The following is a 16,154-nucleotide window of genomic DNA, read 5'->3' as shown; positions in this document are numbered from 1 at the left end:
CTCCCCTCTTTCTCAAAATGCATTGGAAAATAGGCTCCAAAGGAAAGGATGACCTCCAACATGGTAGATGAGGCGGTGAGGAGAAAAGGATGGAAGGAATTGCAGAAAGGCAAATTAAGATAGAGCCAAGGGCCCAAGCCTGATATGTGCTAGTACCTTATGCCCTTTGACACGATGTTTAAGCATTGTATATAGAAGGACATAGCCTGAAGTTTGGTTAAATATTGTTCATAATGTGATCCAAAAGAGTACATGGTGTCAGGTGCCCAGTAGCAGATAACCAGAGGGGTCACATCCCCCACATACACGCAAAAAAAATAAAAAATGCTAATTCATAATGTGTGCTCTACCATTCACACATACTGTGCACAGTCTCAATTCCCCCAATCTACTACAACAAAGCCAGCGGAGGTATAAAAACTCCCTCTACCCTTTCCTTTGTGATACTGAGAAAATCCATACAAGGTCCAGTCATAAAGTAAACCAAAGTGGATTTCCACTCCCCTACCCACCTCTCCATCTGTGAGCCAATGGTCCAGCCCAATCATCTCCCCAAGGAGTCAAACCAAATCGGGAGTAGAGGAGGGTGGTGGAGACAGGCTATGATGGATGAGCCAACCCAACGGTTGGGTCCCAAATCAAAAAACACCGGTCTCATACTTCCACATATGGAGAAAGAACGAAAGAACGAAAGAACGAAAGAACGAAAGAACGAAAGAAAGAAAGAAAGAAAGAACGAAAGAGCAGAGTGGTTTAGGGGGTGTAGGGCAGAGGGGGGTTTCTTATTCCTTCTGTTCCAATGTCAGGGGATGGACAGCTCCATTTAACACACAATGGACACCCCTCCAGCTCCCCATCACCCCCCTGCTGACCGCAAATGGGACTGTGTGTGTGTGTGTGTGAAGCTTACAGGGGGATGCAGAAAGGAGGGAGATGCGCACACGCGCACACACACGGTATGAACCCACTTGTACATTACCGTGAATTAATTCACATGCAAACACATTATGTAAACCTATCAACGCACAAAACACACACAAACTATCGACCTCACTCACTAGCCACAGGATCACTATAACCTCCTGTAGAGACACAGATGAGCTCAATCTAATGCTCTTCTCCTCCTGTTAACACTGATAGGCAGATCCATAGGGGCCATTGATCCACACACACGCTACCCATGATGATACATGCCCTTACTAACACAGAAGGCGCACAACCACACACACAGAATAATTAAACATTTTGCCGCCCACGCGACGCAGACGTCATACATACACCAGACCCACACACACACACACACACACACACACACACACAAAATGAGTCCTACACCAGTGAATGGGTTACTGAATAAGCCCAAGAGTGAAGCTACCTGTTAGAGGAACAATGGATCTATTCACTGACTGTGTGCACTGCAGCCACACCCCAACTTTACTACCGGCCATTATTGCTTTGACATAGAAAATTTGGCAATATTATTTCCCATTCGGCAATGTAGTTTCAAAAATATACAACCCAACATGCAACATTGGCAACGATTTTACTGAGTTACAGTTCATATAAAGGAAGCATTTTAATAAATTCATTAGGCTCTAATCTGTGGATTTCACATGACTGGGCATAGGCCCACCCACTGTGGAGTCAGGCCGTGCCAATCAAAATGAGCCTTTATCACAGACAGAAATACTCTGTGGTTGAGAGGCTGGTTGGACGTACTGACAAATTTTCTAAAACAAAGTAGGAGGTGGCTTAAGGTAGAGAAATTAACATTAAATTCTCTGGCAACAGCTCTGGTGGACATTGCTGCAATCAACATGCCAATTGCATGCTCCCTCAACTTGAGACATCTGTGGCATTGTGTTGTGCGAGAGATCTGCACATTTTAGAGTAGCCTTTTATTGTCTTTTATAGCCTTTTATTGCACAAGGTGCACCTCTGTAATGTTCATGCTGTTTAATCAACTTCTTGATATGCCACACCTGTCCGGTGGATGAATTATCTTGGCAAAGGCTAAATGCTCACTAACAGGGATGTAAACAAATTTGTGCTCAACATTTTTGAGAAATGTTTTTTTGTGCGTATGGAACATTTCTGGGATCTTTCATTTCAGCTCATGAAACATGGGACGAACATGTACATGTTGCAATTATATTTTTGGTCAGTATAGTTTGCCATTCAGCAATGTAGTTTCAAAATTCAGCAATGCATTTTTACATTCAGCAATGTATTTTTTTTCCACATTTTGCAATGTAGTTTTGTAATAGGAATGTATTTTCTCATTCAGCAACGTCGATTCGCAACGCATTGTCAGCTAGCCTACATTAAATTCAGTGAGCTTTGCATTATCTTCAATAATGATAATATATAATTTACATTGTCTTGTCAGGGCTGTGTGTATATTGGTCCGTCCATAGTTTTTGAATTAGCAGTGTGCATTGTATAGATCTTTACCATGCACAACTACACACAGGCACGCACACACACTTTTTCCTAAAGAGGGTCCCCCCTTCCCCTTGCTCGGTCTGTGTGGCAGGGAGAGTCCTGATGCAGGATTGACAGCCTATTTCCCCAGTCCACGCTCCCACATTGTTATCAGGAGTATAGCGCTGACAGCTAGCTAACTGCTATTCATTACCCTGTCATCCCTGGCCATGCCATCTGACCATGAGAAGCATACAGCTAAACTAGTCATGTTCTTATAGATAAAATCACAATTTAAAAAATAAATAAATTGAACCTTTAACTAGGCAAGTCAGTTAAGAACACATTCTTATTTACAATGACGGCCTACACCGGCCAAACCCAGATGACGCTGGGCCAAATGTTCACCACCCTATGGGACTCCCAATCAAGGCCAGTTGTGATACAGCCTGGATTTGATCCAGGGTGTCTGTAGTGACGCCTCTAGCACAAATGCAGTGCAGTGCTGTGTCTAAATATTTTCCTTGCCATCCGATTCTTGCTTTCTCAGTCCTTGTTTCTGTGGCTTGTCTGAGACCAGAGCATAGAGAAAAGGGTGGAGGGGAGGAGTGTCAATTTGTCACCGTGCATCAATTCCCCAGGAGACTAGCCCAGGATGGTGTGTCCGTGTCTGTATCTGCATGTGTGCGTGCGTGTCTGGCCAGGCTAAGCGCCTGGGGACCAGTGTCCATTATTGATCAGGCCCATGTGTGTTTGACTGTACCTCTGGGGATTCTTCAGTCAGCCTAAAACCACAGATCTTCTGCACACTCTAGTTCTCAGTTTATCTGCTTGGTCACTCTCAATTTTTTTCTTCAATTTCAGACTCTCTCTGCCTCTCACTTGGTCTTTCGGTCCCGGCCTTTTTAACGGTCTAGAATTGTCTTAGAGATGTCCTTTTCAATCTCACTCCCTCTGACTTAGTCTCTCTCTGCTTCTCCCGCTTAGTTTGTCTCTGTCGGGCTGAGTACGGATGGAGAGCGTGAAGGAGAGAAAGCAAGAAAGACTGGGTAATGACAGTGAGGGGAACGTTGGGGCCAATGTGGAGGGGAGAGACTGAAAAAAACAAAAAAACATCAACAGAGCACAGGAGGGTCTTTACTGAAGAAACCCCCCCACCCACCTCAACATCACTCAGTCTCATTAAAACCCAGCCAAACTGTCAAATGGAAGTATTTGGGGAAATATAGATGACCATTTACTGTATATAGAAAAATTCTAGTTGTTTTCTTTCATGACAAGTTCAACGTTCCTCATTTAAATTTGGTGTACATTCTGGACAAATATTTAGAGTTTGACCAGACTAGAAAGTCCTTAATAGAGCCACACAGCCCAACCCACCAACGGACAAAGAAATAAGCAAAGGCAACAAAACCACATTGGGTCGTTCGGCAGGGATGGCATATTTTCCCATTTTAATACATTTGAATAGCAAAACAAACCACAAAGCAGGCAGTGACCCAGTTAAGATAGAAAGTTCTAATTAGCACCAAGGTCCCGATCCACCATTGAATAATTTTAGAGTAGCATTTGAACATAGCTTGCTACAGAAGTCAGAAAGGAATGATTTGCTAAATAAACGACTGAATAGCTTAATTAGTGTTCTACTACCAGATACTCCCCAGATAGATGCTTTCAGTTTTCTTTAGAATGTGTGTTTTTAGGCAGTGGCTCCAGAGTGGTGCAGCGGTCAAAGGCACTGCATCTCAGCGCTAGAGGCGTCACAACAGACACTCTGGTTCGAATCCAGTCTGTATCACAACCGGCCGTGATTGTCCCATAAGGTGGCGCACAATTGGCCCAGCGTCGTCTGGGTTTGGCCGGTGTAGGCCGTCATTGTAAATTAGAATTTGTTCTTAACTGACTTGCCTAGTTACAGTGCCTTGCGAAAGTATTCGGCCCCCTTGAACTTTGCAACCTTTTGCCACATTTCAGGCTTCAAACATAAAGATATAAAACTGTATTTTTTTGTGAAGAATCAACAACAAGTGGGACACAATCATGAAGTGGAACGACATTTATTGGATATTTCAAACTTTTTTAACAAATCAAAAACTGAAAAATTGGGCGTGCAAAATTATTCAGCCCCCTTAAGTTAATACTTTGTAGCGCCACCTTTTGCTGCGATTACAGCTGTAAGTCGCTTGGGGTATGCCTCTATCAGTTTTGCACATCGAGAGACTGACATTTTTTCCCATTCCTCCTTGCAAAACAGCTCGAGTTGGATGGAGAGCATTTGTGAACAGCAGTTTTCAGTTCTTTCCACAGATTCTCGATTGGATTCAGGTCTGGACTTTGACTTGGCCATTCTAACACCTGGATATGTTTATTTTTGAACCATTCCATTGTAGATGTTGCTTTATGTTTTGGATCATTGTCTTGTTGGAAGACAAATCTCCGTCCCAGTCTCAGGTCTTTTGCAGACTCCATCAGGTTTTCTTCCAGAATGGTCCTGTATTTGGCTCCATCCATCTTCCCATCAATTTTAACCATCTTCCCTGTCCCTGCTGAAGAAAAGCAGGCCCAAACCATGATGCTGCCACCACCATGTTTGACAGTGGGGATGGTGTGTTCAGTGTTGCTTTTACGCCAAACATAACGTTTTGCATTGTTGCCAAAAAGTTCAATTTTGGTTTAATCTGACCAGAGCACCTTCTTCCACATGTTTGGTGTGTCTCCCAGGTGGCTTGTGGCAAACTTTAAACAACACTTTTTATGGATATCTTTAAGAAATGGCTTTCTTCTTGCCACTCTTCCATAAAGGCCAGATTTGTGCAATCTCCCACCTCAGCTGTAGATCTCTGCAGTTCATCCAGAGTGATCATGGTCCTCTTGGCTGCATCTCTGATCAGTCTTCTCCTTGTATGAGCTGAAAGTTTAGAGGGACGGCCAGGTCTTGGTAGATTTGCAGTGGTCTGATACTCCTTCCATTTCAATATTATCGCTTGCACAGTGCTCCTTGGGATGTTTAAAGCTTGGGAAATCTTTTTGTATCCAAATCCGGCTTTAAACTTCTTCACAACAGTATCTCGGACCTGCCTGGTGTGTTCCGTGTTCTTCATGATGCTTTCTGCGCTTTTAACGGACCTCTGAGACTATCACAGTGCAGGTGCATTTATACGGAGACTTGATTACACACAGGTGGATTGTATTCATCATCATTAGTCATTTAGGTCAACATTGGATCATTCAGAGATCCTCACTGAACTTCTGGAGAGAGTTTGCTGCACTGAAAGTAAAAGGGGCTGAATAATTTTGCACGCCCAATTTTTCAGTTTTTGATTTGTTAAAAAAGTTTGAAATATCCAATAAATGTCGTTCCACTTCATGATTGTGTCCCACTTGTTGTTGATTCTTCACAAAAAAATACAGTTTTATATCTTTATGTTTGAAGCCTGAAATGTGGCAAAAGGTCGCAAAGTTCAAGGGGGCCGAATACTTTCGCAAGGCACTGTAAATAAATAAAAAGTATAGGCAGTAGTTGACCCTGCATGCATTGAATCCTAAGATACTGTAACCAAACTTGCTTTTCACACTACACAATATTCTCCATAAAATGTCATGTTTGTACAATGTCCCATTCTTAAGAAGTTTGGGCCATCCTATACAAATATCAGGGCAAAATGTGTGTAATGTGATATATAATATATCCCATTGTAATATATCCCATTAAGCAGACCCTTTTGTCCAAAGCAATTTATGTGTGCATAGTTTTTTTTATATGAGTGGCCCCAGCGGGAATTCAACGCATGACCTTTGACGTTACAAGTACCACTCTCTAGCAACAGAGCCACACACACAACGGTTCTGAGTGCTGTTTCAAGACCCAAACATATGCACAGTTGCAAACCTGTCAAGGGATTGACCCACTTATTCCATTTCAAAGCCCTTTTTATTTGACTGAGCAGGATTTTCTAGCCCTCAACATCAAAGGCAGAGGCACCAACCGTAAAGCATAAACCATAAACCATAAACCATAAAATGTTCTGTATTTAAGCAACGAAGCATCAGATTGGAAAAATTCTGCTAAAGGGGGGAAGTCACCTCTACTTCAACCCTGGAGCATCTACAGTCGGCCATGTGAAAGTCACAAACGGTCAAGTGGTGATTATGATTCCGGACTGTTTCTGCGGAGTGGGAAGCAGAGAGGGATGGAGATGACATTGGATGACGAGGAGGAGTGCGCCTTGTTCCCTCTCTTCGGGCCTGGCTACTGCATTAACCCCAGACATTGTTCACGGGATGGAGATTAAGTAAAGGGGGGGATGAAAAAAAAAGAAGAAGAGGGAATCATGTCAAATGACATGATTTGATTACTTCTGCCTGCTTGTTATGACTACTGCTCCCTCGCTGAAGGAAAGTCACCTTGTTCTGCAAAGAGACTGCTGATTACATCACGGCTGTATGTATTAACTCTTTCAGATGCGAGTACAGTCATTTAGCAAGGACATGGCTGAAGGCCAAGAACAAAGAAACTAAACTAAAAACAGGAAATGGGTTAGAGGCAAAAAAGAATGTATTTAAGGGATGGTTGCCGAGGCCTGAAGGCAAGGGCTGTGGCAAGAAGAACTTCAGTGGAAGGGCGCGTGTGTGTGTACTACTAGTAGTGACCTATAAAATCTGTTTTATTTTTTTGCCAGATTCCATTTATTTTTTCCAAAATTCAGTTCTTGCTCTCAAAATTACACTTTTTTATTTGTTTTATTTTATTTTAAACAAGTCCATAACAATGCTTGAACCACATCAGGAGACCACTGTTGGAGGTCTGGGGAAAAAATCTAATACATAAAAAATGTGGGTGTAGTTACCTTTTAATGCAAGTGCGCACCAGCCAAAGACCGTTGTTAGGTTAGCTGTGTTTCTGTAGCGCTCATGTGATTTCAGAGTTAGCAAAACAAATGGCCACTGGATTGATGCAAATGATCATGATATCATACTGCCAGGTAGGCATAGGCTACTTTGTAACATTTAATTGAGAAGATTTTTGGGAAAGCCTTTCCATCTACCAGCAGATGGTTATCATTAGTATTATTGCTAACAGCTACACTAAGTGTAGACTAGACATACGAGCACAACGCACACAGATGGACATTCCTGTGCAGTTGCAGAAAGTTGCAGGAATACGAATCGCTGATGCATTTTGTTCATGTCTTATGATTAACGTGGGAAAATTAAAGAATTTTTGAATGACTTCAATACATTTTCTTTTAGATTGTTGAATTACGTTTTAATGTCTGGATTCTGTGATTCTGTCTGCATTTTCCACAAGGTGGATTTTATAGGGCCCTATATGGTAGTACCAGACTAATAAAGAATACACAGACCAGCCCTTCCAAACAAATGGGCCAACACATATTACAGTCCCTTAGGGGAAAACTTTCTGAAATGACCACATCCTTTCAGAAGCATACACTCCAGATTGGTGTCAAAGCCATGCTTGTCTAATGTTTTGTTTTACCTTTATTTAACTAGGCAAGTCAGTTAAGAACAAATTCTTATTTTCAAATGACTGCCTAGGAACAGTGGGTTCAGGGGCAGAACGACAGCTTTTGAACTTGTCAGCTCGGGGATTTGATCTTGCAACCTTTTGGTTACTAGTCCAATGCTCTAACCACTAGGCTACCTGCCACCCTGTCTATATCTTACCTCAGTCAGTATTATAGGCCACTTTCTACACCTATACTCAAGTCCTACGTCGATACTTTCGGTCCCTTGTCTGAGTAGTAAAACAGATTTACGCTAAATTCTCACCTCCACAAACACACAGAAGAATGTGTGATGAGAATGGGTTTGTTTGCAGGTGTTGTTTTGGTCTGTCCAGAGAAAAACTACTAACAGACATGTCACAGGTTAAAAAAAAGGACAGCATCATTTTGTGTAACAGTCATCAAAAGGAATCTGTCAAATTGACCCAAATTATAACAATAATACTATGTTAATGCCTCACATGTTGTCTAGTTCTGTGGAAGCTTTCATTTCGGAATTGCCAATTTCCCAGGGTGTCCACACACTGCCTAAGCAATTTTGTTATTGAAACACCCAATCACACAGACACCTGAAAAATGTCAGACATTTCTACTGAGCGTGTCAAAGAAAATGTATCTGCACAACAAGGGAGTGAGAATCATTGAAGTGGGTAACAGTTTCTCCCATTTGAAATTGGATGTCGTGAAATACGCTAGTAGTGTGACTAAAATGTTTAATGAATGTACTACTACCACCACCTATTAAAACGCTAGTTAGAGAGCTTAGTGCTACCTATCAGGAGTGAAGAGAAACGGCTACTATTCAAACCATTATACAGTGCAGTATACAGTAGATAATGTTGCCCACAGTACAGAACATGCCGTCAAAAAATGCCACAACGATTGAGACAAGCGAAATTCAACCCAAATAGTGCCTTTAATTATATGGTCCTCAGAGTTGAGTGTATAAACTGCACAGTCCACCTTTCCAATAACACGTCTCTGAGAGAAGGAGGTAAATGCAGTACATATGATAGTAGTGCTAGCCTCCCTTCCAGACCGTTACCTCACCGTTCAGACACTACCTCAGACTGCAAAAATAAACATGAGATTGACAGCCAAAGTTCCTTATCAAACCCCCTAATGTTAATTAAGATTTCTGATACGCTTAGAGGCCACTTAATCTACTGTCCCTAGCGCTCTTCTCCACTCATAGTTTGATGCAGTTAAAATACAAAAAGGTTTGCTTTGGCCATGGAGCCTGACTGAGAAGTGTGTGTACTGTGAGTAGGCTGTGTGTGCACAAGTCTCTGAGTGACGAAGTGGTTTGGTATTTTAAGAAGGCTAGGTTACCAAACGCCCTGCCTTTGTCATGAGTTGAACAGGACTGCCAAAACGAGGCACATAGCGGCCATCATGGAGCTTGGCATGGCGCTCGGTTACACAAAATGCCATTTTAAATCAAATCACCCGACTGAAACCATACATGGTGAGTAGACGGAGCAGATTGAGCTCCACCATACTTTGCATATCATTCCCCTACCTCAAATCACAGGACACAGTTCAGGACAATACACTGCTGCCGTACCGACCTATTCCATCTCATGGTATCCGTTGTTGTTGTTTATTGTTCCTAAAAAGACCCATCCTAAAGTAAAATGTGCAATGGCTTTTAAAAATGACACAATTACACGGTCTGGTTGTCAGTGGTATGGGACTGCGGTTATGGTAGTGTCTAGCTAGACCAGGTGTGTGATGTTCCGTGAAGTCTCTCTCTGCTTGCGATAAAAGTTCAGGTGTGTACACAAGGACACACACACACAGCTAACCCTGCAGTGTGGCTGCTGGTTACCGGTCTACTCTGGCTGATCATTTCCCTGTAATCTAATGCTCAGCTGCTCATCTCCGGTTCGCTTTGGGAGTGGGAGTGTGTCTTTGTATGGTGTGGTGCTTTATCCTGTATCCTTGATTGTAAGTAGCTGACTCCTTAGTTGTCGCACACACACACATATATATATATTTTTTTCTGTTTTCTCAAATTATGGAACCAAACAAAATACTCAGTGTGTTTGGATGGGTGTTGAGAGCGAGATAAAAAAAGAGACGGCACGGTAAAGCGACGTTTCAACTTTCAATGTCACCTGCCCAAAATGCCTTTCTTGCAAGCTCTAACCCCAAAACTGCAGTAATCATTAACAATGTAAAACTGAAAGCTGTGTGCATGTATGTTTAAGGAGGACATAGTTGCTCATCTCTCTCACACACACACACGCACTAAGTAAACACACAGAGGCAGGGCAATGTTGTGTTGGGCTCCAGGAGAGCTACTGGATATAGAAGGTCCAGATGTTCAACAAAAACATCAATCCCTCAATCAAAATGACACGCTTGTCACGACTTCCGCCGAAGTCGGTCCCTCTCCTTGTTCGGGCGGTCGACGTCACCGACCTTCTAGCCATCACTGATCCATTTTTCATTTTCCATTGGTTTTGTCTCGTCTTCCTTCACACCTGGTTCCAATCCCATCAATTATATGTTGTGCATTTAACCCTCTGTTTCCCCTCATGTCAGAGATAATTTTGTTTGTATGTGATGTGCTATTTAGTGTTGGTGTGCGACGGGTTTTTACCCACTTTGTTATTTTGTACATTTTGGTTGTTTTGGAGTTTGGTCAGCATTTATTAAACAAAGTTCGTTCTCCTGCGCCTGACTTCCCTGCCACCAACACGCACCCCTTACAACTCCCATAACCCCTCCCAACTACCATAACATCACTCCCTCAATCAAAATGACAAGCTACCATAACATCACTCCCCTCCCAGACAAATCTCAGTGAAAAAGTAGACATTGATAAGGCACATGCCCCAAGGCCACAGGCTTGTGTGAGTGAAGCACGGTGCTCAAAATCATAGGCTTGGCTGAGTGCCACTACCAGTATAATGACCGTGCTGAGAGTCGAGGGAACTAATGGAAACAAAAAGTTCCTCGGTGATAACCTGTGAGAGCGACCCGCCGGACAAATGTCTGATTTAATGTTTCCAGAGAGTTTGGCTAACCAGGCAATGAGAAAGAGTTGAAGTAGAAAAGGGATTACTGAACCAAGAACAATACGTTGTTGTTTTTTATCACGATGACACTTGTTGCCATAGAATACATGGAAGGGAGTTAACTTCTTGGTGACAAGGGGGCAGTATTGAGTCCTGGGAGTGTCATCTGATGAAGATCGTCAAAGGTTAGTGATTCATTTGATCTATATTTCTGCTTTTTGTGACACCTCGCTTTGGTTGGAAAATAGCTGAATGCTTTCTGTGACTAGTTGCTGACCTAACATAATGATATGTTCTGCTGTCGTCGAAAAGCCTTTTTGAAATCAGACACTGTGGTTGGATTAACGAGAGGTGTATTGTTAAAATGGTGTAAAATACTTATGGTTGAGGAATTTTAATTATGAGATTTATGTTGTTTTGAATTTGACGCCCTGCAATTTCACTGCCTGTTGGAGAGGTGGGATGCTAAGCGTCCCGAACGATCCCAGGGAGCTTAATGGAAAAAGGTCAGTGTTTCCCAATTGTTTCCTCAATGTTTGGCTTTTGTGGGGAAAAAGTTTAATAACGGGGTTAAGATGGGCAATAAAGAACATTTTTGGAATAAAACGGATATGGTTGCTGAGACATAATGGTGGTTTTCTGTGTAATTCAAACAGCTGCTTTGCCACAAGGGGCATGGGGAGAGGTTAGGAGGCGCTAACAGCTTACACACGCTCGCACACTACAACCCTCTGGGTTCCACCACAACAGCCTCCTTCCACGCATCCGCCTTCAATCCTCGCTCTCTCTGCACCTCCTCCTCTCGCCACCCCTTTTAGCCACACGGCCAGCCTGGGGGAGAAAAAAAAATGTCCCTGATCCTATTTCACAATGTAATCAAAACACTTTGTGGGAGCTTGTCCTCGTAGGATGGGGCCTGGCAAAATGGCAACTTGGACAGGGTGGAATCAAGGAGGGGGATTCAAGAGGTGAGTTTACATAACCAAGTTCAGCATGTAAGGAAAATGTTTTATAATCCTTGGCTTGGCCAAAAAGGGCAATGGCGAGGAGGAGAATAAGGGAAGAGCACTAATCAAAAGGGAAGGGAAATGTGAAAACAAACGGATAAAAGCTACTGAAGGAGGGCTCTTTGGTCCAAAAAGCGACCAAAGCCTCTGCTTTGGAGAGGTAATCGGGACCAGACGTGGACACTTTAAATAGCTGCTGAATGCGTTGGCATGTGGTTGGTGGAAGTGGACTTGTCACCAGTGGGTAGGAAACTCCATTCCCTAGGCACTGAGCGATTTGTATAATTCAGATGAATTAGAGGAAATGTCTCAAAAGTCATAACAGTTATTTATGTTGCCACAATGGGCACTGCCCGGTTTACAATTGGACTTCTACCAAAATAACATCAGAAATCACGTTCTGGAAGATCTGGGCACTATGTCTGCTTCCTAACGATTCCCCAATACGCATCAGACCCAGATTCAAATGTTTAAGATCAGACTGATGCAGTCCTCAGACCCCCAGACTGACTCAAATGTAGCATGCGTCAGAAAATCAATTCAAATGTTACAAAATCAGAGTCCCATTTCTTTGTTGTTGCTCATAGTACTTTCTTTCTACCTTCCCGAAACTGATGAGTCTTCCTTCAGGTGTCAAATTATGCGTGTAAATGTGTTGACAGTCATTGATCTACAAGTCATTTTGCATGCTGAATAACCCCCAGGCAATAGCAGTAGTTTAAATCAAACTGCACTGTGCCCAGCCTTACATGCTGAACAGCCCTACACACATCTGCGTGGCACCTTCAGCCAATCAAACGGCTTGCCAGATACACTATTAGGCTTTATTAGTTGAGTGGCAGCCTATGTAATTTGCTAAGTTATTGTCATCTATGTGCTGTTAAATGTTTTACCCAGAATAAAAGCAAGCTACCAGAGACAACTCTCATCTGGTTACACTAGGCTACCTGCTAAAAAATGGGGCTAATAATATATTTTATTTTGATTGTTCAGGTTCACCATCAGCAATAGTTTTGCTAGATTTGCTTTAAAAACAAATCAGTGCCTATGATCAGGGTAAAGTTAATCATTTCAAAACCAGGACAGCAATCACTTTGCGAGGCGCACTGCATTGCACAAAGCAGGAGGAGAAAAGAAACTCACTAAAAACGTCAACTAATATTAGATTTTGAGATGGAGGTGAAATCCAAAGTTGTGCTATTTATTGGCTATGCCATAGCTAATTTGTAGATGATACATTACTTGCTCAAACACTAAACCCCTAACACCCTGGGGCGGCAGGGTAGCCTAGTGGTTAGAGCGTTGGACTAGTAACCGGAAGGTTGTGAGTTCAAACCCCCGAGCTGACAAGGTACAAATCTGTCGTTCTGCCCCTGAACAGGCAGTTAACCCACTGTTCCCAGGCCGTCATTGAAAATAAGAATTTGTTCTTAACTGACTTGCCTGGTTAAATAAAGGTAAAAAAAAAAAAAAAAAAAAAAAAAAAATCTGCAAAAGTTAGTGGGTGAAGCTGATTTCAGAACCAAAGTGGGGGGACAAAACATACTACTTACTGTGTAAGTCATGGGTTGAGAACCATGAGTCTCCTAGGTTTTGTATTGAAGTTAATGTACCCAGAGGAGGACAGAAGCTAGCTGTCCTCTGGACTGCACCATGGTACAGTGTGCTGCTGAGGCTACCTCAGACCTTCATTGCAAAACAGTGTGCTTTAATAAATTATTTGGTGACGTGAAAATATTTAGTATCGTTTTTTTCTAATAAGGATAACTTTAATGTTTCACTATATGTTTTAAAATTCACTGAGGATGATGGTCATCCCCTTCAACCTATAAGGAACCTCCACTGTGGGAGAGTGAGCCATTTTTCCTTCTTTGGGACTGATATTCCAAATGTTTAGATTTTAAAATCAACAGCTTTCATTTGAGCGTATTTTCATCCATATCGTGTGAACTGTTTATGAATTACAGCACTTTTTGTTTATATTTTCCCCATTGTAGTGGACCAAATGTATTGGGACAAATTCACTTACGTGTATTAAAGTAGTAAAACATTTTGTATTTGGTCCCATATTCATGGCACGCAATGTCTACATCAAGCTTGTGACTCTACACATTTGTTGGATGCATTTGCTCTTTGTTTTTGGTTGTGTTTCATATTGTGTGCCCAAAAGAACTTAAATGGTAAATAAATACATTTTGGAGTCACTTTTTTTGTAAATAAGAATAGAATATGTTTCTAAACACTTCTACATTAATGTGGATGCTGCCATGATTACGGATGGTCCTGATTGAATTGTGAAAAATTATGAGTGAGAAAGTTGAGTGAGAAAGCCACACAAATATCATACCCCCAAGACATGCCAAGCTCTCAACACTACTATAACAGGGGAGGTTAGCATTATTTTGTATTTTTTTGTGCATTTGTAACTTTGGTCGCAAATCCTTATTCACAATTCAATCTGAAACAAAATAATCTGAAACAAAACAAACAGCAAATGCATCCAACAAATTTGTAGTCAAAGCTTGATGTAGTCATAGTATGCTATGAATATGGGACCAAATACTTCACTACACATAAGATAATTTGTCCCAATACTTTTGCTACCCTAAAAGGGGGGGGACTATATATAAAAAGTGCTGACATTTCTAAACGGTTCACCCGATATTGATAAAAAAATACCCTAAAATCAAAAGTTGAGTCTGCACTTTAACCTCATGGTCATCGTTTGATTTGAAATCCAAACTTTCGAAGTATAGAGACAAAAATAAGAAAAATACTTCACTGTCCCAATAATCACAGAGGACACTGTACATACAGTTTATAAGATTGAAAATAACTGCAAATAGAGAAATGGTAGAGGAGGACAAGGCGGCCATGTTTTACTGTGTGAACATGCCCTTCCATTCCTACAGTATTCCTTCCTGTCAGTCCATGCATCCGAAACAGACAGAGCCTTAGGGCTCGTCCCTGTAGAATTACAAGTTCTACTGTTCCTTCACTTACATTCCAAACGTGCCGGAATTACACTTCCTGGATCCCCATCTGTACCTGTTCAAAACAAAGGATGGAGAAGAGAGAGATTAAAGTTAAAACCAAAAAGATTTGATGATTAAAACATGCAAATGTTGTTCAGGTCAACACTACCTATGCGTGGTTAAGCACAATATTGTTACATTACAGCCTTATTCTAAACTTAATTAATTGTCCCCCAATCTACACACAACACCCCATAATGACAAAGCAAAAAACAGGTTTGTAGAATTTTTTGAAAAAGTATTACAAAAATGAAAAAACTGAAATATGAGATTAACATAAGTACCCTTTACTCAGTACTTTGTTGAAGCAACTTTGGCAGCGATTACAGCATAGAGTATTCTTGGGTATGACACTACAAGCTTGGCCCACCTGTATTTGGGGAGTTTCTCCCATTCTGACCTGCATATCGTCTCGAGCTCTGTCAGGTTGGATGGGGTGGGTTGCTGCACAGCTATTTTCAGGTCTCTCCAGAGATGTTTGATTGGATTCAAGTCCGGGCTCTGGCTGGGCCACTCAAGGACATTGAGACTTGTCCCAAAGCCACTCCTGCGTTGTCTTGGCTGTGTGCTTAGGGTCGTTGTCCTGTTGGAAGGTGAACATTCGCCCTAGTCGGAGGTCCTGAGCGCTCTGGAGAAGGTTTTCATCAAGGATCTCTGTACTTTGCTCTGTCTATCTTTGCCTTGATCCTGACTAGTCTCACAGTCCCTGCCACCGAAAAACATCCCCACAGCATGATGCAGCCACCACCATGCTTCACGGCAGGGATGGTGCCAGGTTTCCTCCAGACATGACGCTTGGCTTTCAGGCCAAAGAGTTCAATCTTTGTTTCATCAGACAAGAGAATCTTGTTTCTCATGGTCTGAGAGTCCTTTAGGTGCCTTTTGGCAAACTCCAAGCAGCCTGTCATGTGCCTTTTACTGAAGAGTGGCTTCCATCTGGCCACTCTACCATAAAGGCCTGATTGGTGGAGTGCTGCCAAGAAACGTTGTACTTCTTGGTCACCTCCCTGACCAAGGCCCTTCTCTCCCGATTGCAAAGGTTGGCCGGACAGCCAGTTCTAGGAAGAGTATTGGTGGTTCCAAACTTTTTCCATAAAAAAAAAATGGAGGCCACTGTTTTCTTGGGGTCCTCCAATG

The 16,154-nt window shown here is 42.2% G+C and overlaps 1 protein-coding gene across 11 annotated transcripts in view; it reads right to left on the bottom strand.

Annotated features, from left to right (window-relative positions):
- The window catches only part of plxnb1b (plexin b1b), a 138,785-nt gene that overhangs the window by 79,267 nt on the left and 43,364 nt on the right, over positions 1-16,154 (bottom strand). For 8 of the 11 annotated variants that reach the window (XM_090205155.1, XM_090205161.1, XM_021568531.3 and 5 more), the window contains one exon: positions 14,986-15,030. The exons of the other annotated variants lie outside the window; for them this stretch is intronic. The gene's annotated coding sequence lies outside the window, so the exon portion shown is untranslated. The remainder of the gene's footprint in view (positions 1-14,985; positions 15,031-16,154) is intronic. 11 annotated transcript variants of the gene reach the window in all.

Source organism: Oncorhynchus mykiss, chromosome 17 (genome assembly GCF_057628025.1).
Source record: "Oncorhynchus mykiss isolate SJ-2025 chromosome 17, ASM5762802v1, whole genome shotgun sequence".
NCBI classification, from domain to species: domain Eukaryota; kingdom Metazoa; phylum Chordata; class Actinopteri; order Salmoniformes; family Salmonidae; genus Oncorhynchus; species Oncorhynchus mykiss.
Note: the sequence above shows the minus strand (reverse complement) of the source record. Positions and strands in the feature narration are given on the sequence as shown.